Here is a 23,174-nt window from a genome sequence, read left to right as displayed (position 1 = left end):
TTGAACAGTGTCAATGCTATTGGGGATCATTGGGACGTCCAAAGTCTAAGTCCTCAACCTAACCGTAACTCTACCCTTAACATAACGTTAACCCTTACCAAACCTTAACCCTTACCTTAAACATTTTTAATTTCAACTTCAGTGGGGGGTAGAGACGTCCCAAGGACCTCGGATAGCACTGACCTTTTGTATACTGTGGACTCTGACCTGATGAAGCCTACCTTGGTGTACGGTGACGATATTATTCAACCAGATATGGAACATGTGAGTGGAGAATAGTTACGGCAACCTTTTTGACACCTGAGATTAACCAGACCATTGCTAGATGTGTGGTTTTCTGGAAATGGAGAGAGAATGGGCACAACCAAAACAAATACAACACAACAGGCCTACAAGAATGGAGAATTGGCATATTAATGTAATTACAGTGTGTCTATAGTAATCATATATAATATAAAATATGTCACACTTAATGCTTTGCTTATGCCTTTGACCGTATAAAATTAGAGGAGAGGATGAATGTCGGCCTACTGCGCTTTTTACGCATGCGTCATGCTTAATTTGTCATTCATTTAGAAGCCTCCAAACACCTAATTCATGTTACGCCTACCTCGCTTCGTTTCATTGTCCAATATTGGTCATAAACTGAATCGATTGCAGTGTTAGGTTCTACATTTGGATTTTGGACCTATATCTCGAGAAATCCGACTAAGGTGAAAGCCTAGGAGGTGCATTTCACAAAATGATATAGGCAACTGCAGTATCCACCCGGACTTAATAACCCTATTTTTGTCATTCCCTCTCACTTTTCTCTCTCTCTCTCTCTCTCTCTCTCTCTCTCTCTCTCTCTCTCTCTCTCTCTCTCTCTCTCTCTCTCTCTCTCTCTCTCAAACACAAACACACAGAGAGAGAAATAGGTGTTTATATTTTCAATATTAGGCGCATGCAGTGCAAATAGTAGCATCATCGTCCACAGCAAAGTAGAAGTGTGCCAAACATCTATTCATGTGGATCCATTGTATTTATTCGAGGCAATTGACCTGGGATATCATTTTCAATTCTCTGCGAATGGGGTCAGACCTTGGAAGAGTATCCTTTATAATAAAACAGCTCCATTACTCAAGCACCTGACAGCTTGGGCGAAGTTCTCCCGTGTCCTTGTTAACACCATTTCCATCACAGCGCGCATGCGACTTTGCTCCAATAAGCACCTGCTCGACGCGCTTAGCACGCGGTACTGGTTGCTCATACTATAGCGCGTTTTAGGACAATGTCATTACAGTTGATTCATACATAGTACCCATATATTGTGTATGTTGTGTCAGTATGTCTTATGTTGTCTATTTTTCTGACTGTCATGTATGCTATGTCATACGGCGCAAGACAATAAAATATGAAATACTTTTCTATAGCTAGGTCTATGTGATACTGGTCAACGGGATTGAGATGTCCAGTGCCCCAGAGACCTACAAAATAACCAGGTGTTTCACAGGCCCACAGTCTGATATTAGTTTCAGTCAGTGTAAACTAGGCTATAGTGCTGAGATTAGAGTTTGAGTTTTTTAAAACGCATGCCACAGTTTTATGCCGCCACTCAGTGGCTATGCAATAAGACTTTGGTATAACATCAAGTCAATGATTTACAAGTCAATTACGTGCATTTATTAAAAAAGGATGTATTCTCAATTAAAAGTCATTAAAATTGAGTGAAAAAATACAAATTACGTGAAATTATTTATCGATTAACATATAGGCCTACATCTATTGATATAAGTTCCTATACTAATTTCATGACATAATCACACACTTTTTATGGTGTCTGTCTCCCTCATCAGGTAGAACTGGGATTTACTATAATACTATGGCTTTATTTTGATCATTATTTAAGCATGTAGCACTGGACTGGCCTTATTAAACCACATACAACACTAACGAGTCATGGTCATCTTGTGTTCATGAGTAATAACAGCTGGTATCACTGTCCCTAATGCATATCATTAAAGTTATGTGGCCTAACATTGATAGTTAAACCTACACAACTGCTATAAAACACCCTACAACATTAAACAATGAGAATCACACATTTTGTACTCAAAGATTAAATTTGAGAACTGAGTTTTTACACCGTAATAAATATTTTTGAATGATACTTACATTTAAGAACTGATTTTTACACTGTAATATATATTTTGAATTATACTTTTGTGTGTCTTTTTTTTGTGCTTGTACGAATGAAAACGATATATTTTGCAATCTCAAGGAAGTTTATTTAAAGTTATGAATTTTTCTCTGTACAATAAGTAAACCCAGTACAAACCACATGTGCACATATTGTTTCCAATGATTCCTTTAATGTTTACTGGTTGCCTGCCGTAAACATTAACCATCTTTATGGCATTGCTGATAGATGATTCACACTCGTGCACAGAGACAAAACAAGGGTGAATAGTGATAAACAATGTTCCCTTATTTTTTTGTAGCACTAAGTAAATTTCAGGTCTGCTGAGCTCATACTTGAACTTTTTGAAAATGATGTGCAAGTTCCAGGGTGAGTTTACTGTGAACACTGAGGCTGTACCTGCTTTAAGTTACAGTTTTAACAGTGGCCATGTAGGCTACTGTGGCTATTTGATCATAATGTAGGCCTACCAGTGTGGCCTACCATCAAAATCAATGTAGAAAATGCCTCCCATAACATTTCAACATGGAAATAGCTGTTCTATCATTCAGCCTACAGTAGCAGCCAATGTGGTGTTCAATGTAAGCCTACATTCCATGAGACTTTGGGGGTGAGCGGGGGGCATGCAGGGCTTGACATTAACCTGTTTATCCACTTGTCCTTCAGACAAGGAGGTGACTGGAAATGTTGTTGTGTTGTTTGATGCAAGAAACCACTTTACAAAATAAAATGTGTTTTATTCACATGCCACTATTACAGATAATCAGACAAATTATGCTACCCTCTGACTATTGCCTAGCTTATTCAAACCTGTCTCAAAATACAACACTGCCCCTTTAAGACAAAAAAAAGCTCTTTACCTGACTGGCTTTTCATAGATGTCTAGAAATGTATACATGTTGTGCTCTTGTATACATGTTGTGCTCTTGCTGACTACAAATGATTTATAACTGGGCTAATAACTCACTAACTAGCAAAGGATATAAACAAAATGTGCACATAGGGCTACATGCAGCTCTCGCTTTGATCTCAAAACAACAGCATCTACTCATGACCACTCATGCTGTAAACACAGTCCAGATCAAAGTAAATGGCAAAGATCCATATATGGCAATGGTCTATTTAAGCAATAAGGCACAAAGGGGTGTGGTATATTGCCAATATACCACGGCTAAGGGCTGTACTTACACACGACCCAACATGGATTGCCTGGATACAGCCCTTAGCCGTGGTATAGCCATGTACCACAAACTTCCGGAGGTGCCTTATTACTATTATAAACTGGTTACCAATGTAATTAGAGCAGTAAAAATAAATGTTTTGTCATACCCGAGGTATCAAATCAAATCAAATGTATTTATATAGCCCTTCGTACATCAGCTGATATCTCAAAGTGCTGTACAGAAACTCAGCCTAAAACCCCAAACAGCAAGCAATGCAGGTGTAGAAGCACGGTGGCTAGGAAAAACGCCCTAGAAAGGCCAAAACCTAGGAAGAAACCGAGAGAGGAACCAGGCTATGTGGGGTGGCCAGTCCTCTTCTGGCTGTGCCGGGTGGAGATTATAACAGAACATGGCCAATATGTTCAAATGTTCATAAATGACCAGCATGGTCGAATAATAATAAGGCAGAACAGTTGAAACTGTAGCAGCAGCATGGCCAGGTGGACTGGGGACAGCAAGGAGTCATCATGTCAGGTAGTCCTGAGGCATGGTCCTAGTGCTCAGGTCCTCCTTGACAGGGCCAAACAGGAATGATATAACCCCACCCACTTTGCCAAAGCACAGCCCCCGCACCACTAGAGGGATATCTTCAACCACCAACTTACCATCCTGAGACAAGGCTGAGTATAGCCCACAAAGATCTCTGCCACGGCACAACCAGGGACGGTATGAGAGAGCCCCAGTAAGCCAGTGACTCAGCCCCTGTAATAGGGTTAGAGGCAGAGAATCCCAGTGGAAAGAGGGGAACCGGCCAGGCAGAGACAGCAAGGGCAGTTCGTTGCTCCAGAGCCTTTCCGTTCACCTTCCCACTCCTGGGCTAGACTACACTCAATCATATGACCCACTGAAGAGATGAGTCTTCAGTAAGGACTTAAAGGTTGAGTTTGCGTCTCTGACATGGGTAGGCAGACCGTTCCATAAAAATGGAGCTCTATAGGAGAAAGCCCTGCCTCCAGCTGTTTGCTTAGAAATTCTAGGGACAATTAGGAGGCCTGCGTCTTGTGACCGTAGCATACGTGTAGGTATGTACGGCAGGACCAAATCAGAGAGATAGGTAGGAGCAAGCCCATGTAATGCTTTGTAGGTTAGCAGTAAAACCTTGAAATCAGCCCTTGCTTTGACAGGAAGCCAGTGTAGGGAGGCTAGCACTGGAGTAATATGATCAATTTTTTTGGTTCTTGTCAGGATTCTAGCAGCCGTATTTAGCACTAACTGAAGTTTATTTAGTGCTTTATCCGGGTAGCGGGAACGTAGAGCATTGCAGTAGTCTAACCTAGAAGTGATAAAAGCATGGATAAATTATTCTGCATCATTTTTGGACAGAAAGTTTCTGATTTTAGCAATGTTACGTAGATGGAAAAAGCGGTCCTTGAAATGGTCTTGATAGGTTCTTCAAAAGAGAGATCAGGGTCCAGAGTAACGCCGAGGTCCTTCACAGTTTTATTTGAGACAACTGTACAAACATTAAGATTAATTGTCATATTCAACAGAATATCTCTTTGTTTCTTGGGACCTAGAACAAGCATCTCTGTTTTGTCCTAGTTTAAAAGTAGAACGTTTGCAGCCATCCACTTCCTTATGTCTGAAACACATGCTTCTAGCGAGGGCAATTTTGGGGATTCACCATGTTTCATTGAAATGTACAGCTGTGTGTCATCTGCATAGCAGTGAAAGTTAACATTATGTTTTTGAATGACATCCCCAAGAGGTAAAATATATAGTGAAAACAATAGTGGTCCTAAAACGGAACCTTGAGGAACACCGAAATTTACAGTTGATTTGTCAGAGGACAAACCATTCACAGAGACAAACTGATATCTTTCCGACAGATAAGATCTAAACCAGACCAGAACTTGTCCGTTAAGACCAATTTGGGTTTCCAATCTCTCCAAAAGAATGTGGTGATCGATGGTATCAAAAGCAGCACTAAGGTCTAGGAGCACGAGGACAGATGCAGAGCCTCGGTCTGATGCCATTAAAAGGTCATTTACCACCTTCACAAGTGCAGTCTCAGTGCTATGATGGGGTCTAAAACCAGACTGAAGCATTTCGTATACATTGTTTGTTTTCAGGAAGGCAGTGAGTTGCTGCGCAACAGCCTTTTCTAAAATATTTGAGAGGAATGGAAGATTCGATATAGGCCGATGGTTTTTTTATATTTTCTGTGTCAATGTTTGGCTTTTTCAAGAGAGGCTTTATTACTGCCACTTTTAGTGAGTTTGGTACACATCCGGTGGATAGAGAGCCGTTTATTATGTTCAACATAGGAGGGCCAAGCACAGGAAGCAGCTCTTTCAGTAGTTTAGTTGGAATAGGGTCCAGTATGCAGCTTGAAGGTTTAGAGGCCATGATTATTTTCATCATTGTGTCAAGAGATATAGTACTGAAACACTTGAGCGTCTCTCTTGATCCTAGGTCCTGGCAGAGTTGTGCAGACTCAGGACAACTGAGCTTTGAAGGAATACGCAGATTTAAAGAGGAGTCCGTAATTTGCTTTCTAATAATCATGATCTTTTCCTCAAAGAAGTTCATGAATTTATCACTGCTAAAGTGAAAGCCATCCTCTCTTGGGGAATGCTGCTTTTTAGTTAGCTTTGCGACAGTATCAAAAAGGAATTTCGGATTGTTCTTATTTTCCTCAATTAAGTTAGAAAAATAGGATGCTCGAGCAGCAGTAAGGGCTCTTCGGTAATGCACGGTACTGTCTTTCCAAGCTCGTCGGAAGACTTCCAGTTTGGTGTGGCGCCATTTCCGTTCCAATTTTCTGGAAGCTTGCTTCAGAGCTCGGGTATTTTCTGTGTACCAGGGAGCTAGTTTCTTATGAGAAATGTTTTTAGTTTTTAGGGGTGCAACTGCATCTAGGGTATTGCGCAAGGTTAAATTGAGTTCCTCAGTTAGGTGGTTAACTGATTTTTGTCCTCTGGCGTCCTTGGGTAGACAGAGGGAATCTGGAAGGAATCTTTGTGTTGTGAATTTATAGGACGACTTTTGATGTTCCTTGGTTGGGGTCTGAGCAGTTTATTTGTTGCAATTGCAAACGTAATAAAATGGTGGTCCGATAGTCCAGGATTATGGGGAAAAACATTAAGATCCACAACATTTATTCCATGGGACAAAACTAGGTCCAGAGTATGACTGTGACAGTGAGTGGGTCCAGAGACATGTTGGACAAAACCCACTGAGTCAATGATGGCTCCGAAAGCCTTTTGGAGTGGGTCTGTGGACTTCCATGTGAATATTAAAGTCACCAAAGATTAGAATATTATCTGCTATGACTACAAGGTCCAATAGGAATTCAGGGAACTCAATGAGGAACACTGTATATGGCCCAGGAGGCCTGTAAACAGTAGCTATAAAAAGTGATTGAGTAGGCTGCATAGATTTCATGACTAGAAGCTCAAAAGACGAAAATTTCATTTTTTTTTTGTAAATTGAAATTTGCTATCGTAAATGTTAGCAACACCTCCGCTTTTGCGGGATGCACGGGGGATATGGTCACTAGTGTAGCCAGGAAGTGAGGCCTCATTTAACACAGTAAATTCATCAGGCTTAAGCCATGTTTCAGTCAGGCCAATCACATCAAGATTATGATCAGTGATTAGTTCATTGACTATAATTGCCTTTGAAGTAAGGGATCTAACATTAAGTAGCCCTATTTTGAGACGTGAGGTATCATGATCTCTTTCAATAATGACAGGAATGGAGGAGGTCTTTATCCTAGTGAGATTGCTAAGGCGAACACTGCCATGTTTAGTTTTGCCCAACCTAGGTCTAGGCACAGACACGGTCTCAATGGTGATAGCTGAGCTGACTACACTGACTGTGCTAGTGGCAGACTCCACTATACTGGCAGGCTGGCTAACAGCCTGGCCTGCACCCTATTTCATTGTGGAGCTAGAAGAGTTAGAGCCCTGTATATGTTGGTAGATAAGATGAGAGCACCCCTCAGCTAGGATGGAGTCTCCTCAGCAGGTCAGGCTTGGTCCTGTTTGTGGGTGAGTCCCAGAAAGAGGGTCAATTATCTACAAATTCTATCTTTTGGGGGGGGCAGAAAAAAGTTTTCAACCAGCGATTGAGTTGTGAGACTCTGCTGTAGAGCTCATCACTCCCCCTAACTGGTATAGGGTCTGATATACCACAGCTGTCAGACAATCAGCATTCAGGGCTCAAACCACCCAGTTTATAATTGCATATACTGTAGGCCTACTGCAGCTCTGATTGTTTATGCTGCACCAGTCTGTGTAGAGTACAGTCTGAGTAGGCTGTGTGAATGCAATAGAATCCTACTCTGATGCGTTCTCGCCTACAACAAAATCTCTTGCATAGTTTGTTTTGTTTCAGTATATTGCATTGAAAGTGGCATATATTGCATTGATTTGACCACAGTAGAGGGAAATGTTGATAGTGTTAACAGGGAAAACTCTAGAGCAGTGGTCACCAACCTTTTTTGAATCAAGATCACTTTGAATCAAAATGCAGATTTATTTTTAACATGACTCAAAAAACATAAGCCTATGCAACATTAACCAATTAAAAACAGTTCTGCAGCAATGAGGTTTGTGCAGTAGGCTATAGGCCCAATACATTATCACCGCATATCAGCTTTGCTTGAATTGCCCTGCCAATGCACTGTTGTTCGGGCCACTTAATTAAAAAATATGTATTTCAAAATTTGAGGTAGGCTATATGAACACCCCGGTAATAGATCAGTTGTTGTATTACTTGTGAAGCACAGCTGAGTGAGCATACATTTAAATCATTTGCGTTTTATTTTTATTTTATTGGGCGGAAGGTGCCTGCATCTGATGGTCCGTCTCAGAGGAAGGAGAGAGCAGCAGACTGAGTGTCCGCCTCTCAACATCCCTCTGCTCTCCTTTTCCTCCACTGACACCTTCCAGATGATGGAAAAACTTGAGAAATTCATGTTGTTACTCCTATGAACAGAGAACGTGAAATATTACTCAATATTAAAAAAGACCAAAGCCGCTATTAATAACAACAACGCATGGCTATATATACATTTTCCTACTCAATAATTACTGCTGCAGTGCTTGTTGTAGCAATGAGTGGAAATAGACAGTGTTGAGTAAGAACTTAAACATTAACTCACTCATAAAAACAGTATATATTTTCTTTATTCGTTGACAGTCTCTATCTTGTCATTGTTTTAAACGTTCTGAAATCTCACAGTATCAACTTTGTTGTAGCTATCTTTTATGCCGTGCTACATTACTGCAGACACCGCCATCTGAGTCATCCGTTCTGCCAGCAGTAGACCTTTTGTGCAGTTGATTTGCTCTCTGGGCCCGCCCGGGTAGACAGAAGTTTGTACCTTCAGACACATACAATTGTTCAAAATGGCAACAGTTCGCCTATCTGACGCACAGGGCAGCTGGATTGGGTCCACATACAGCCAACAGCCAGAGACGAATAACAAGAAATTAGGAACAGAAGGCTTTATCGTTGGGTTTTTTACATAAATATTTGGCGATCGACTAGGAAGGCCTTGTAGATCGACCAGTGAGCGCGATCGACCGGTTGGTGACTACTGCTCTAGAAAGTTGATTGAAGTCCAATCTTGTGCTTCTCTCTGTGAGTTTATATTTCTGCTCGGCAGTCCCGAAGGAGCAGCTTGGTAGTCTCGGAGCTACTGCACGCGCCCAGTTTAGAGACAACATTGGTGAAAAGTGGCAATGTAATATGGTGTTCTAGATGTACAGAACACTGTTATGCAACTGATAGTACTCCTTGCCTTAGAGAGAAAAAAATCAGTGCTTTTGGGCGATGTAACAGAACATCAGAGAGAACGTGACGTCAAAGAACAAGAGTTTAAAGGAACAGAACTAGCGATATGTAAATCAAACCTATGGATGTCAGTATCACTGGATAATTAGGCCTGGTACCCCATGACGGACCTGGTGGAGAAGATTTGGACGCGTTACACGATTTCCTTTCCTGTGCATAACATTAGTTTATGAATGTATGGTCCTAATTACAATCACAATAGAACATATGAAGCGCCATTGTTCCTCATGACATCCTATAGGAGAATGTAGTCAGCAGCACGCCCACGATCCTTAAGACCTACCTTAATAAGCTGACGTCATGGCCGTTGGCACACCAGGCAGGAACAAGTCGCATCCATCGTTGAATCATAGCTGACATAAATCAATCAATGGAAACAGTCAAAAATAATTAATTTAGGCTAGAGTCAATCATAGGTCATTTTTACCATAAGGACAGTTGTTCTATCTGTATAGTTGTTTACATTGTGAATGACTTGTTTAAACTGACACAGTTCAACTCAATTTCACACCTGCTTGATTCGCCAGAGTAATAAAAAGCATATTGTGTTATGCTGATGATACTCATTTTCACTAACAAGTACAGAATGGAAAATGTATTTGTTAGTGTGGGTAAGCGGTGTATTGTTTTGGACTTTCTTTCCCTCATAAATGCAACCAGAGAAGATAGCTGAATTGTTATGGTTAAGTTGACATCTTGAATTCATAGTAATGTGATGTATAATGAGCAGAGAAAAAAATACAAATTGGCACCTATAATTAGTGACTCATCTCCATTTTCCTCAATCTTACTGATGAGTGACTACACATGCAATCTTTTCCGTTGTGCTGGCCACTTCATAATTGCCAGGCAATTAATAGAGATGTAGCATTAGCTGACAACTAGAGGGATGGAGTTGATTTAGTTTCTAGTCTGGAAAAATATTTTGAATGACAATTAAATGTTGAAAACAACAGGCTTTATCCAGGTGCAACTATGATAAATTGACATAATTAAAGTTGGAAACAAATGTGGTTATGGACAGTGTAAAGGAGAGGCCTTTACACCAGGTCAGTGGTGCTTGGAAGTAAGCATGATAGATCACAATAAGTTATTGGCTAGAATATGATGCCACCATTGAAAAGCAAAGATGCACTTGGTATTACTGTATCGGACAGTAGGGGGTAGCATTTGCCTTGCTTGTTCACAGTAAATATGATGTGGCCTATAGGTCACGTGTTCTACATTTTGAGCTGCAAACCAATGTCGCTAAACCGTTTGTCCTTTGGTCAATATCCCACTTCAAGAGAGACTTTTATTCAATAAATTAAATCCTAGAGTCCAACCACTATTGTTATTGTATCCATGCTTCAAATATACTACAGAAATACCTCATCTAATTACACAAAGTGGCTGGATGAGATTCCTTAAATGAAAAAAAAAATGTAAACCCATTTATTATACGATGAAACTAAAACATTAGCTAGTAAAATAGTATAGATTTAAAGTAATTGTGATCAGAAACGCTTGTGACTCATTAGTAATACTACTTTAAACCACATGGTGGAGACATCAGTTCACATTTTGAATTCAGGATCCCAGAAATGTAGTCAAAAACTTTACTATATTAACTCAGTCTCTGTGTTTTAAAACAGACATCTGGAAAATATGTATACACAGGGTAATAGACAATCCACGCGATATGGAGACAGAGACTGAGTTAATATTGTAAATGTTTGATTACATTTTTGGGGACCCTGATTTCAAAATGTGAACGGATGTCTCCACCATGTGGTTAAAGGTGGGATTACTAATGAGTCACACACGCTTCAGATCACAATTACTTTCATTTCATACTCTTTTACTACTTCATGTTTTTGTACATATTTTCCAGATATCTGTTTAAAAACACAAAATCATGTTTCGTAAATATGCATCAAAACGTTTTTGGAATCTAATCCACTGTTTCTCAAGTCAATGATGGGGAACCCTCATTTTTGTTCTAACCCACTACTAACACTAACTCAATAAACCAAGGGTCTGGTGATTAGTTGAGTAGTCTAATCAGGTGTGTCAGTGCTGGGTTACAATAAAGATGTGTACACCATGAGGGTCCCCCAGGAATTCATTCAGAAAAACTTATCTAATCTACCCATCCACATATGGCTTTTTAAATATATTTATTTTATTTGATTTTATTTAACTTTTTAAAAACTAGGCAAGTCAGTTAAGAACAAATTCTTATTTACAATGATTTACAAAAGGTCTCCAGCGGGGAAGGGGGCCAGGGATTAAAATAAATAAATACAATATAAATATAGGACAAAACACACATAATAATAATAATAATAATATATGCCATTTAGCAGACGCTTTTATCCAAAGCGACTTACAGTCATGTGTGCACACATCACAACAAGAGAGACACAACCCTACATAAAGAGAGAACTAAGACAACAACATAGCAAGGCAGCAACACATGACAACAACATGGTAGCAACACAACCTGGTAGCAGCACAAAACAGTCCAAACATTATTGTGCACAGACAACAGAACAAAGGTCAAGAAGGTAGAGACAACAATACATTACACAAAGCAGCCACAACTGTCAGTATGAGTGTCCATGATTGAGTCTTTGAATGAAGAGAAACTGTCCCGTTTAAGTGTTTGTTGCAGTTCGTTCCAGTCGCTAGCTGCAGCGAACTGAAAAGAGGAGCGACCCAGGGATGTGTGTGCTTTGGGGACCTTTAACAGAATGTGACTTGCAGAACGAGTGTTGTATGTGGAGGATGAGGGCTGCAGTAGATATCTCAGATAGGGGGAGTGAGGCCTAAGAAGGTTTTATAAATAAGCATCAACCAGTGGGTCTTGTGACAGGTATACAGAGATGAGCAGTTTACAGAGGAGTATAGAGTGCAGTGATCTGTCCTATAAGAATTACTAAGCATGTTTAATCTTGTTAAGCCTTTGATGTTACCTTTATCATTTTTGGAACATTTATTTTACTCAACACCTTTTTACAAACAGGAAGTTTGGGGTAGCCTACACATCATTTTGTCATTGCAACATCAAGATTTGGAAATAAGTGAAATTCCAGACTACACTCATGTAATTGCATCATTGCAAGCAACATGTATGTGCATTGCATGATGTAGGCCTACAGTAAATGTACATTTCACAATCAACCAGTTAAATGCAACTAAATGTACAAATATTTATATATATTTTTATCATCTACATAATCACCAAAAGTAATTATTTATCATGAGAGGTCCATAAACAATAACTAGTAATGCTGTATACTCAAAGAAAGGTTCAAATCTCAACCTATCTCAACCAATAGTTGTAAATTGCTGAGGTGTAGTCACTTTGGAGGACACAAGCTCAAGTACACAGTACAAATATGATACAAGATATAAAAATATGTAATATTTTATACTTCCTATTCAACAAAGCTGTATGAATAAGGCTTGAAATGACTTGTAATGTTTTCTAAATATAGCATAATCAAATTATAAAATGACTAACTAATATTTCATCTTTCTTTTAACTGTAAAATACATATTTGTATTTTTAGTGTTAGAGAAAATGTGCATATTTTCTAACGGTTTCTCTTGATCAAAAAGTTTGCCCCCATCATTGTGAAAATATAGTATCACAGAGCTCAAGGTTCCTGAACTCCATAGGAACTCACCTTCAGTCTCATAATCTTGTCCGTTTATGGCTAACAGAAAGTGTTTTTGTTTCACATCAATGAATGATTTCAGATGAATGGCTATAAATCGACCTCTGAATGTGCTACCATGATGAAACCGCTCTCTCCTGCTGCTCTACAATATAACCATTGCAGACATGTGCTTGGTCTGTGGCTGTGATGTAGGGTTCAGCCAGGAGTTGATGGACAGTCGGAAGAGCCAATTAAATGGTGGGAGGGACATCCCAGCTTCAAGTGGTTTCAGATTTCACATCCTACGTCACACAGGCTCAGAAACATACTACTGTGTCGGTGGGAACCAGGGCTAATGCGCAATGCAAGCAATTTCCATCTACTGGATCCACAGATCGATTTATAAGCAAAAATGTCAGTCGGCACATGTGGATGAGCTGCTGGGAATGATAAAAGGAAAATCTCCATCTCCTGAGAGGCCTAATAGTCTCCAGCACCAGCAGCACTTCATACACAACCACTGTTTGCAGATTAGAGGGAGTCATACCACACACACACACACACACACACACACACACACACACACACACACACACACACACACACACACACACACACACACACACACACACACACACACACACACACACCATGAAAGTAATGTGAAGTGTGAAGCATGACAACAGCTTTGGCCTTTCACCTGCCACTTTCAATCAATGACAGATTCCCTGGACTTCCTTCTTTTGAAGGAGCAATGAGCTTGTACTTTTGTGAAAAAATATAATTCACACGCTTAGTGTATTTCAATTGTCTGAAATGCTTTGAAGGATGCTTATGTTCAACAGAGATCCCTCCAGAGTTAGGATATGGGTTTACTGCAATAATATACACTGAACTAAAATATAAACACAACATGTAAAGTGTAGGTCCCATGTTTAATGAGTTGAAGTAAAAGATCCCAGAACACAACACAATGCCATAGATGTCTTAAGTTGAGGAGGTGTGCAATTGGCATACTGACTGCAGGAATGTCCAGCAGAGCTATTGCCAGAGAACTTAATGTTCATTTCTCTACCATAAGCCGCCTCCAACGTTTAGAGAATTTGGTAGTACATCCAACCAGCTCCACAACCGCAGACCACATGTAACCACACCAGCCCAGGACCTCCACGTCCGACTTCTTCACCTGCAGGATCTTTAGAAGGGGGGTATTTCTGTCTGTAATAAAGCCCTTTTGTGGGGAAAAACGTATTCTGATTGGCTGGGCCTGGCTTCTCCATGGGTTGGCCTGGCTCCCAAGTGGCCCACCCATGGCTGCGCCCCTGCCCAGTCATGTGAAATCCACAGATTAGGGCCAAAGAAATGTATTTCAATTGACTGATTTCCCTATATGAACTGTAACTCAGAAAAAAAAATTGAAATTGTTGCATGTTGAGTTTATATTTTTGTTCAGTATAAGTGAAACACTACAGAAAGTAGAGCAGGAAAGTGTTATTATCCTGACTATTTAGAAAAGTGTGTATGTGTGGCAATCAGGATTTGTTTGCTTATGACCAAATGCACAAGATGGATGTCATGTGCACAAGACTAAAGTCTGCAGGTGTTCACATGGTTTTGCACATGTGTCAGGTGATATAACTGTCAACTTCAGAACTGGGGCTCTAATTAGTCGAGTAAACACATTTTCCTTTCGTCTCAAATTTCAACCTACCACACAGACAAGCCATAGAACAATTAGGCTAACATTTCAGTTCGGGCTGGCCTAGTGCAACTATTTTAACAAACATTGTTTTGTGCTTGGTTTAAGTGGGTAGCCTAGCCTGCTTTACATATGAACTCATGAATGTTCACTACACCACAGGAGTTTGGTGGCACCTTAACTGGGGAGGACAGGCTCGTGGTAATGGCTCGAGTGGAATAAGTGGAACGTTATCAAATACATCAAGCACATGGTTTCCATGGTTTCCAGGTGTTTGATGCCATTCTATTTGCTCCGTTCCAGACATTATTATGAGCCGTCCTCCCCTCAGCAGCCTCCACTGCACTACACTTAGAGGCAAAGGTGTTCCTGGATTTCAACGTTTACCTTCTCTTCATTGTTAGGGTTAATCCCCATCAAAATGAGTTCAGTGCCAAAATGACAAGTACTATTGTTTATCTATAGTGAGGATTCTAGTGGTTTTTAGAGGTTTTTGGCCCCTATGTGGCATGTTGATTATTTTTTCTTCATATTGGAATTTGGTACAACATATTATGACCCCATTCCTGAGAGCTATGACTCTAACATGCTGACCAGACCGGACACTTCGCGTGCGCGAGCGTCGCAAAATACATTTTGAAATCCATGTTATTCAATTATTGCACCCACACTGCTCGCGCACCCCTACGAGCATCTGCGACGCCAAGGGCTAAAATAGAAGTAATTCATATTTCTGACGCAGATCCCGCTGCAAGTTATACGTGGTTATACCCACGTGGGGTGATTGAAAGACAAACTGTTTAGTCCTGGTAATACAATGACAGTTTAGATGCGATCACCATATAAATTAAACGATGAAAAAGCCTGGAAGGAGGAGAGATGGCTAGAAACGATTCGGTTGGCCGTTTTAAGTGTGGATTAATTGTCAGAGTAGAGGTCCTTGTGCATTTCAGGTAAAATAACAACTCAATGTTTTTATCCCAGGACAAATTAACGTTAGCTAGCAAGTGCAAGCTAAATTGCCATACATGTTTAATGCTTTTCGACCTGTCCCCATATTAATGTAATGGGAGGGGGGGCAAAATAAATATATGCACGATAGCGCACGCGCGCAACCGGTTTGGGTTCCGTGTAAGAAACACGTATATGCTTTCTGTTTTGTACTCACAAGGACTCCCAGAACCTAAATCCCTGTAAGGACTGCCAATTCTGGACCAGACCAGACAGATCAAACCATAAGTTTCCCATCCCATACCACACCATAAGTTTCCCATCCCATACCACACCATAAGTTTCCCATCCCATACCACACCATAAGTTTCCCATCCCATACCACACCATAAGTTTCCCATCCCATACCACACCATAAGTTTCCCATCCCATACCACACCATAAGTTTCCCATCCCATACCACACCATAAGTTTCCCACGCAACTCACTTTACTCAGTCTCCCCTAACTGTGTTCTGTTCTGCTGAAATAATCTTCATAGTGCCATGGTTCAAACAGGACAAATGGGCAGGCACCATCTGATATAGCTTCCCAAACAACATTCAGGTCAGGGAGACATCCAACCCATATCTCAGTTGTTTCTAGTTTTCAAGTAGGCACCGTATGCACGTGATATTTAACTATTGACTGATTGATAACTGAATACTTCTTGTGATGTATGTAGTGCAATGTCTGCTTTCTCGCTTGATTCTATTGAAGTCGATTTTGGTACGTCAGTCTTTTCTCTTTTTCACATGCCAATGAACAAAGAGTGAAGGGCCAATAGAGGGCAGCAGAGTACATGACATGTAAAATAATGTCCCATAATGAAAGGGGAAATGATGTCAGAAGATCAAGTCGATTTCAATGATGATAGGGAAACAGGGAATATAAACAGGGAATATAAAATATGCTTGCAATTAATAATATTGTAATTACCATCAAAATTATTATGATTAATAATAATTAGTGATTTATGTCTGAATCCGCATGTTTGATTTGAGCATATCTGGCCTACAGCTGCAGAGTTCCACTGAGAGCCAGCTGGGGGAAGAGGAGGGCTGTGAATGAGAGGTTGTGGGTAGAGAACGGGATCAGGAAGTTGGAATGTGGGTCCCTGTGTGTTATGTGATTGTTAGCAGAAATGTGTCAGCCCAGCCCCACCACTCCTCGGAGCAGGGCTCCGTGCAGCCTGCACAACTCAGAGCCAGGCTAGAGGTGTGGGGGACTCTGCCTCTGAACGCTGCAGTGCCGTGCAGCCCCAGATAACTTATCATCCCTGTCTCTAGTGGAACAAGCATAAACCCACAGGGAGGAGGAAGAAGGGGTCTTAGTGGAAGGCTGAGCATAGAGCCATGTGTGGCCATGGAGGGGTCTACCCATTCTGCGGAGGGTTCGGTGGGTCACCCCCTCTCTTGGAGAGGCCTGGAGCTGGAAGTACCGTGTTGGCAGGAGAAGGAGACTCTGTGATGGGATCTAATCAGGAAGGAGGACACAAGGCACACAGACAAATGAGGCATCAATCAGGACACAACACATCACTTTCTAGTCATTATGCAAGACTGAAAGAGATGGGAGCTACAGTATGTCCATGAAACTTAGGCTCTGACACATTCTTTGAAGGTGCATTTCTAACACTATTTACTCGTTTTACTTTCTTGGAATGTTAGAGGAAAGATGGATGTTTACATTTCAAAAACTTGTTCCCAGAAAACCCATTCTCTATAGAATGATGAATGCTGTTCTATAGTATATGTTTTGGATTGGACCTAGATGAACAGAAAGTAGTTTTGCCTAATAAGAATAGAATCACATTTGTGCATATTCATTCAATCACAGAAGGGTCACACAGTCCTGAGGTGAACTAGGTTGATTGAACCCAGGTTGCTTTCTGACATGTCCTGTATCTCTGTCCCAGACTGACTCTTCTGGCCCTATCAATGACAAACTCCATGTCACAGTCACACATGGGAAAGTCTCAGCCTGAAAAATGCCATCTCAACAACTTTTGTTCTTCTTCTTTCTACTATTCTCCCCAGGTCTTGTGACCCAAACCATAGCTGGGTTTTCACCCACAAACCACAGCTGGTTAGGAGCAGCTCTCCTCACCTCCAAGTCAGGGGCAGACCTGCAGTTACCCAACAGCGCTTTCACCTGCCTGTCTGTGGGATTCCAGACAGATTCCAGACACTTCCCAGGCCATCCATCACCCATGGGAGCGCCACATGGAGCGGAGTATCAGACCACACAATCACCCAACATACTGGATGACCCTGAAGAATAGAACACGCAGAATTTATCTATGTGTGTGTGTCCATTTTCTCTTCAGGGCGAATAATATGTAGCCAAACCCCTTGCATATTTCATTCTGTCTAGGCTTTCCATGTACCTATTATGTGTGCCTCTCTCCACTGGGAAATCAGATGCAAGCCTCAACCTAACATAATATGAGATTTTGGGCAACCTGTGATCATTGCATGGGTGAATGGACTTTGTAGTTTTGCATGATCCTAATTCGTTATTATTAAAGTGGCTACAATTACCAATCCCACAACCAGCGCATTAAAAGTCTGTCGTTAATGCATTATAATTAGCCTTTTAAAGGGAATGAATATAACACACACTCAGTGCACAAAACATTCGCATCACCTTCCTAATATTGAGCTCACCCCCCTTTTGCCTCAGAACAGCCTCTACAAGGTGTCGAAATGCGTGCCTTAGGGATGCTGGCACATGTGGACTCACAGTTGTGTCAAGTTGGCTGGATGTCCATTAGGTGGTGGACCATCCTTGATACACACGGGGAACTGTTGAGCGTAAAAAACTCAGCAGCGTTGTGCCTGGCACCTACTACCATGCTTCCGGTGGCGCTGCACAGCCATTTTTTTGTGGTTTCAGTTATCTTTTTCTTGTTCTATATGATACCCTAATGTGGATTATTCCCCTTGTGGATTATACATATAATGGACGTGATACGAACTGTATCCACATGTGTTGTCTGCTGTAGTTATTGCTATGGATTTATTTATGTATTATGCATCTATTGGTGATGCTGTGCTGTTGTTTGTGGGGATGCAAGACACCAAAAGGGACACACATAAAATAATTACTATTACCCCGTTCAAAGGAACCTAAACATTTTGTCTTGTCTCCTCCCCTTCATCTACACTGATTGAAGTAGATTTAACAAGTGACATCAATAAGGAGATCATAGATTTCACCTGGATTCACCTGGTCAGTTTATGTCATGGAAAGAGGAGGTGTTCCTAATAAGGTTTGTACATTCCGCATATAATACAACATTCAGAACATATTTAGACACAATGCTTTTGATTAAGTTGCGCTCTCGGCTCCCAATGGTCTCTTCTGTAGGTAATAACATGGTAAATATACCTGCATTATGTACGGCCCTAATTGGTGCAAGTGTTCGATGGTCTTAATTTAAACATTATTGTAAATGTTATGTATATTCTCTCACCACGTGAAGATTAGTTAATTATTTCAACATTAATAAAATATAGCCAAATGTTTGACATTTTTGAAGATAACCTTTTGGAAAACTTTTGCTGCAAATGTTCACAAGCGTGATGTTAATAATATTAAATGTTTTTCGATCCGTTTTATGAGAAATTAGGCCTAAACTTTCACTATGAATCACAACCACAATTGTTCAGCAAAAGTGAAAATGAGGGACAGTGCCTTAATTCACAAATAATTACAAATTAGTTTTTTTTTTTTTTAAATAATGCAAAAAAGCGTTAGATTTCTAGGTCTGAAATTCACTTCTTGCATACATTTTGCACTTTTCCATTGAGCATTGCCAAAAGGCCCATTTTATTCTAAGCACACCTCTGGCTGTGACCTACACCTTTATCTGGCGATTAATTCATTTGTCAGTTTTGTGCACGTGCAATTAGATACCAATTATTAAGAACAGACTTCGATAAATTCATCGGAATTGCAGTGTATTGAAACAAATTCAAATCATACACAAATGCGTCACGATTGTCATAGTTTAGGCTACGGTATTAAAACAGTTTTTTGTTATATATTTTGCATTCGAAATTAAGCCTGATACTGACAACCAAGCATAATAGCAAAAACATTTGTTGTTGTTTTTTGTGTGGAATTGTGTGGCTCTCATATGTCTAATTCAAGCCATATTCTTTTCTGATCAGACTTTACATTCAATTCCAAAAAATAAGATGCAGGGCCATGTCGCTTACATTTTTGTTTTTACATCTCGATGCAATTACATGTAGGTCTAATTACACTGTATAATACGTTTTTCCCCAGTTTCATTACAATCAATCATTATTTATTGTAAGCTGATTCCAAAGGGCCTTGCTGAGTAATGACGTTCTAGTTGTACACGTAGTTAGGCTATAGAGTAACTAACTACATGGCATAAATGTAACCTAATAAAGGGTTGACACTTTATCCTTGGTTTTGAACTACCCGACCATTCTGCGTTTCTGTACCGTTTGGTCGTGAGATATTTTCACACTGGTGTCGTTCATGCGTTATAGACAGGCTATCGAACAGAACAATCAAGAGGAATTGGCATGTTGTTGAACTTTCAATATCATTCATTGCAATAAAATATGCAGTCAACAGTTTTACATTTGAAAGTTAATGTCCAACAGCTATTTTGAAACGACTTAGATGCAGTCCTTTTACACAGCGAAGTTGATTAGTGTTTTGTTGTTGTCCTTTTTCGTTATTACTTCATTAAATGTCAGGAATCAGAATGTAGACAAGCCCATGTTGAAAATGAATTGCTTTATATATATAGTATCATCTCTGATCATTTGATATATCCCGAACTGACAGTTATTAGCCAGTAACGTTCAACGAAAACGTTTGGTCCGTAAAACTACTTCCAGACTAATTTGTCAAACCAAGGGTTGAGTCCCATTACGCACATGTTTACCTGTTGTTGACGAATATGATTATGAGGATGAGGATAATGCCATGATGATGATATTGAGGATGATGATAAGAATAGTGATGGTGAGGATTATGATGGTGAAGACTGTGATGATTCTAGCAGATTGTGGTTGCACTTTTGGGCATCAGTAGTTGTGTTCTCATGGGAAGTGAATGTTCTGGTCAATCATTTGGAGGAGGAAAAAAAACATATCATGAACATGCTTGTGCATTTCGTCAAATTAGAACCAATTTGGATTTACGCAATCTGGCATGATTAGCCCCATATCACCTCCATGCTAAACAATGCAGTATGAGAGTTTACCTTCCAGTGGTGCGTTGGGTGTAATGTTGACACAGAATGCAGTGAGCGGTGCATCACTCCTATAACGTTGTGCTGCCTAAACACAATTCAGAATTTACGTTTCCCTTAGGGAGTCGGTAATAATAATTATTTATTTTGTCTCACGCACATGCACTGTGTACGATCTTGAATGGAAATAGTGTATTTGACAACAACAAAAAAGTGCATCGTTTGTGCACTTTTTTTATAACGACTGTCTCCTGTAACGCTAATTTTATTAAATGCATTACTGCTGTTAAATCATGTAACGTCCATATTTATTAGACAGAAAGCATTAAGTAGCCTAGAAGTTATATGCCCTCGGGTAATGTGGCGTATTTATTATTGAATACTTATTCGTCACTTGGTTTTAATTTCACGAAGGTCTTACAGTATTAATTATTAGAGGAAGGCGACACTATTTGATTGACCTGCGGTCACAGAAGTAGTAGTAAATGGAATATTGATCTACAACGACTTACACCAATATAGTATGTTAAACATTGGTACACCTCTTGACATGCATGCGCTCCATAGTTGTCTCGCAAGGTCAACCTCTCTCATTCAATTAGATTTGCAACTTTATTTTTCTCCTCAGAATGATCAAAAGAGGAATGCCATGGAGCGTCCTAGTATGGGGTAGTCCTACAGTTCAGTGCATATCATAATGCATGAGGCGGCCAAGAACTGGGCTACTTTAGCATGAGTTTCCTGGATCTGCATTGTATCATTGCAAACAACCGGTTCGCACAAACGCCTGTGTGAAGCAACGGGTTATCATTTGCTATATTAGGCCTATAGGCCTAAAGCTGATGAGTTCATTTAAAGGACATTCATTTAATTACAAACGTTGTCTTTTTGGGGTAGGCCGACTTTCTACTTTGGTGATGTGTAATATTTTGACACGTGTGAATAGAAATGCTGTTTATGATGAGTCCTAGCCTAACTGTAGCGGTCACTCGTCACATGTGTGGTGTAAGTGGGGCCAGGGTGTGGGCTACAGGGTTATAGCAATTGCCATAAGAACCACTGACATCTTAGAAGTCTAAATATTGACATCGTGCACACTTAACTGACCCAGAACAGCATATGGGGTCATACCACGCAGTGTGAGGTGGCTTTCGTCCCATATTGTTTTTGTCACACAGTTCTTCCCATTCGACGTCTGTCACAACGCGCTGAATTAAGTCAGGGAAATTGCCTGTAAACCAAATGTGGTTTTATCAGAGGCAGTGCGCCTGCATTCTGGAACGATAGCCTCGGGAAAATCAAACCTGATGTAGTGTGCACAGTGCTTCATCTTAACAAAAAATCAGGAAGCTCACCATAAAAAATCCATGTAAAATAGAGATTTCGGTGCTGTCCACATAAGAGTAATTAAATACTAGTATTTCGTCATTTTGTGATCCCTGATGCTTCCTGCGAGATCAACGACAACAACTCTCCATATTATATGACAATATCCCTGCGAACAATGGAGAATCTTCAGTGTAATTTTGTATTCAATATCGATTTGTACGATATCTGGCCTTCAATGAACATTATAGGCTTACTCATCCTCGTGGAAGTGAGGGCATAGCCTATACAATTGTGCTGTGCTATATTGTAAAGGTCATTCCCTCAATAGAACGTTCCTCTATGAATGCAAAGCTGGGCTGCCGTGGCCCACTCCATGTTCACCTAATGTTACACATTCACACATTGCATGGATATTTTCTGTACAATCCACAGTTGTTGCCTATTACCCACATGCACTCCCATTTGTTGCCTATTACCCACATGCACTCCCATTTGTTGCCTATTACCCACATGCACTCCCATTTGTTGCCTATTACCCACATGCACTCCCATTTGTTGCCTATTACCCACATGCACTCCCATTTGTTGCCTATTACCCACATGCACTCCCATTTGTTGCCTATTACCCACATGCACTCCCATTTGTTGCCTATTACCCACATGCACTCCCATTTGTTGCCTATTACCCACATGCACTCCCATTTGTTGCCTATTACCCAAATGCACTCCCATTTGTTGCCTATTACCCACATGCACTCCCATTTGTTGCCTATTACCCACATGCACTCCCATTGCCTATGCTTTTGTTGGCCATTGTTTTTAGATCTTCCCAAAGTATCCCATCACAAAGTGTCATTTTCAGTTATCTGATGCAGGATGCCGAGGCAAATTTATAAGCACATACCATTTTTTCAATATGATGGATGTGCTCTTACACGTCTGTATCTGTGTTTGTCTCAATTGACGGCGATTAGTTATTATTGTAAACAAAATCCCAATGGCGAACGTTACTGAGTCTGCTCAATAGCAAAATATATCCGGAAGACTTAGCAGTGAAGGAT

The 23,174-nt window shown here is 40.4% G+C and overlaps 1 long non-coding RNA gene across 1 annotated transcript; it reads right to left on the bottom strand.

Moving 5' to 3' along the window:
• Positions 1-8,547: 8,547 nt before the first annotated feature.
• Positions 8,548-13,023, bottom strand: LOC118373208 (uncharacterized). The gene is made up of 3 exons (XR_004823375.2): positions 12,882-13,023; positions 9,491-9,560; positions 8,548-9,317 (listed from the first exon to the last, which is right to left on the bottom strand). It is a non-coding gene; the product is annotated as an uncharacterized LOC118373208 (long non-coding RNA).
• Between the last annotated feature and the right edge of the window lie 10,151 nt (positions 13,024-23,174).

This window comes from Oncorhynchus keta, chromosome 13 (assembly GCF_023373465.1).
Source record: "Oncorhynchus keta strain PuntledgeMale-10-30-2019 chromosome 13, Oket_V2, whole genome shotgun sequence".
In the NCBI taxonomy this organism is placed as follows: Eukaryota; Metazoa; Chordata; class Actinopteri; order Salmoniformes; family Salmonidae; genus Oncorhynchus; species Oncorhynchus keta.
This window is presented reverse-complemented; position numbering and strand designations above follow the sequence as displayed.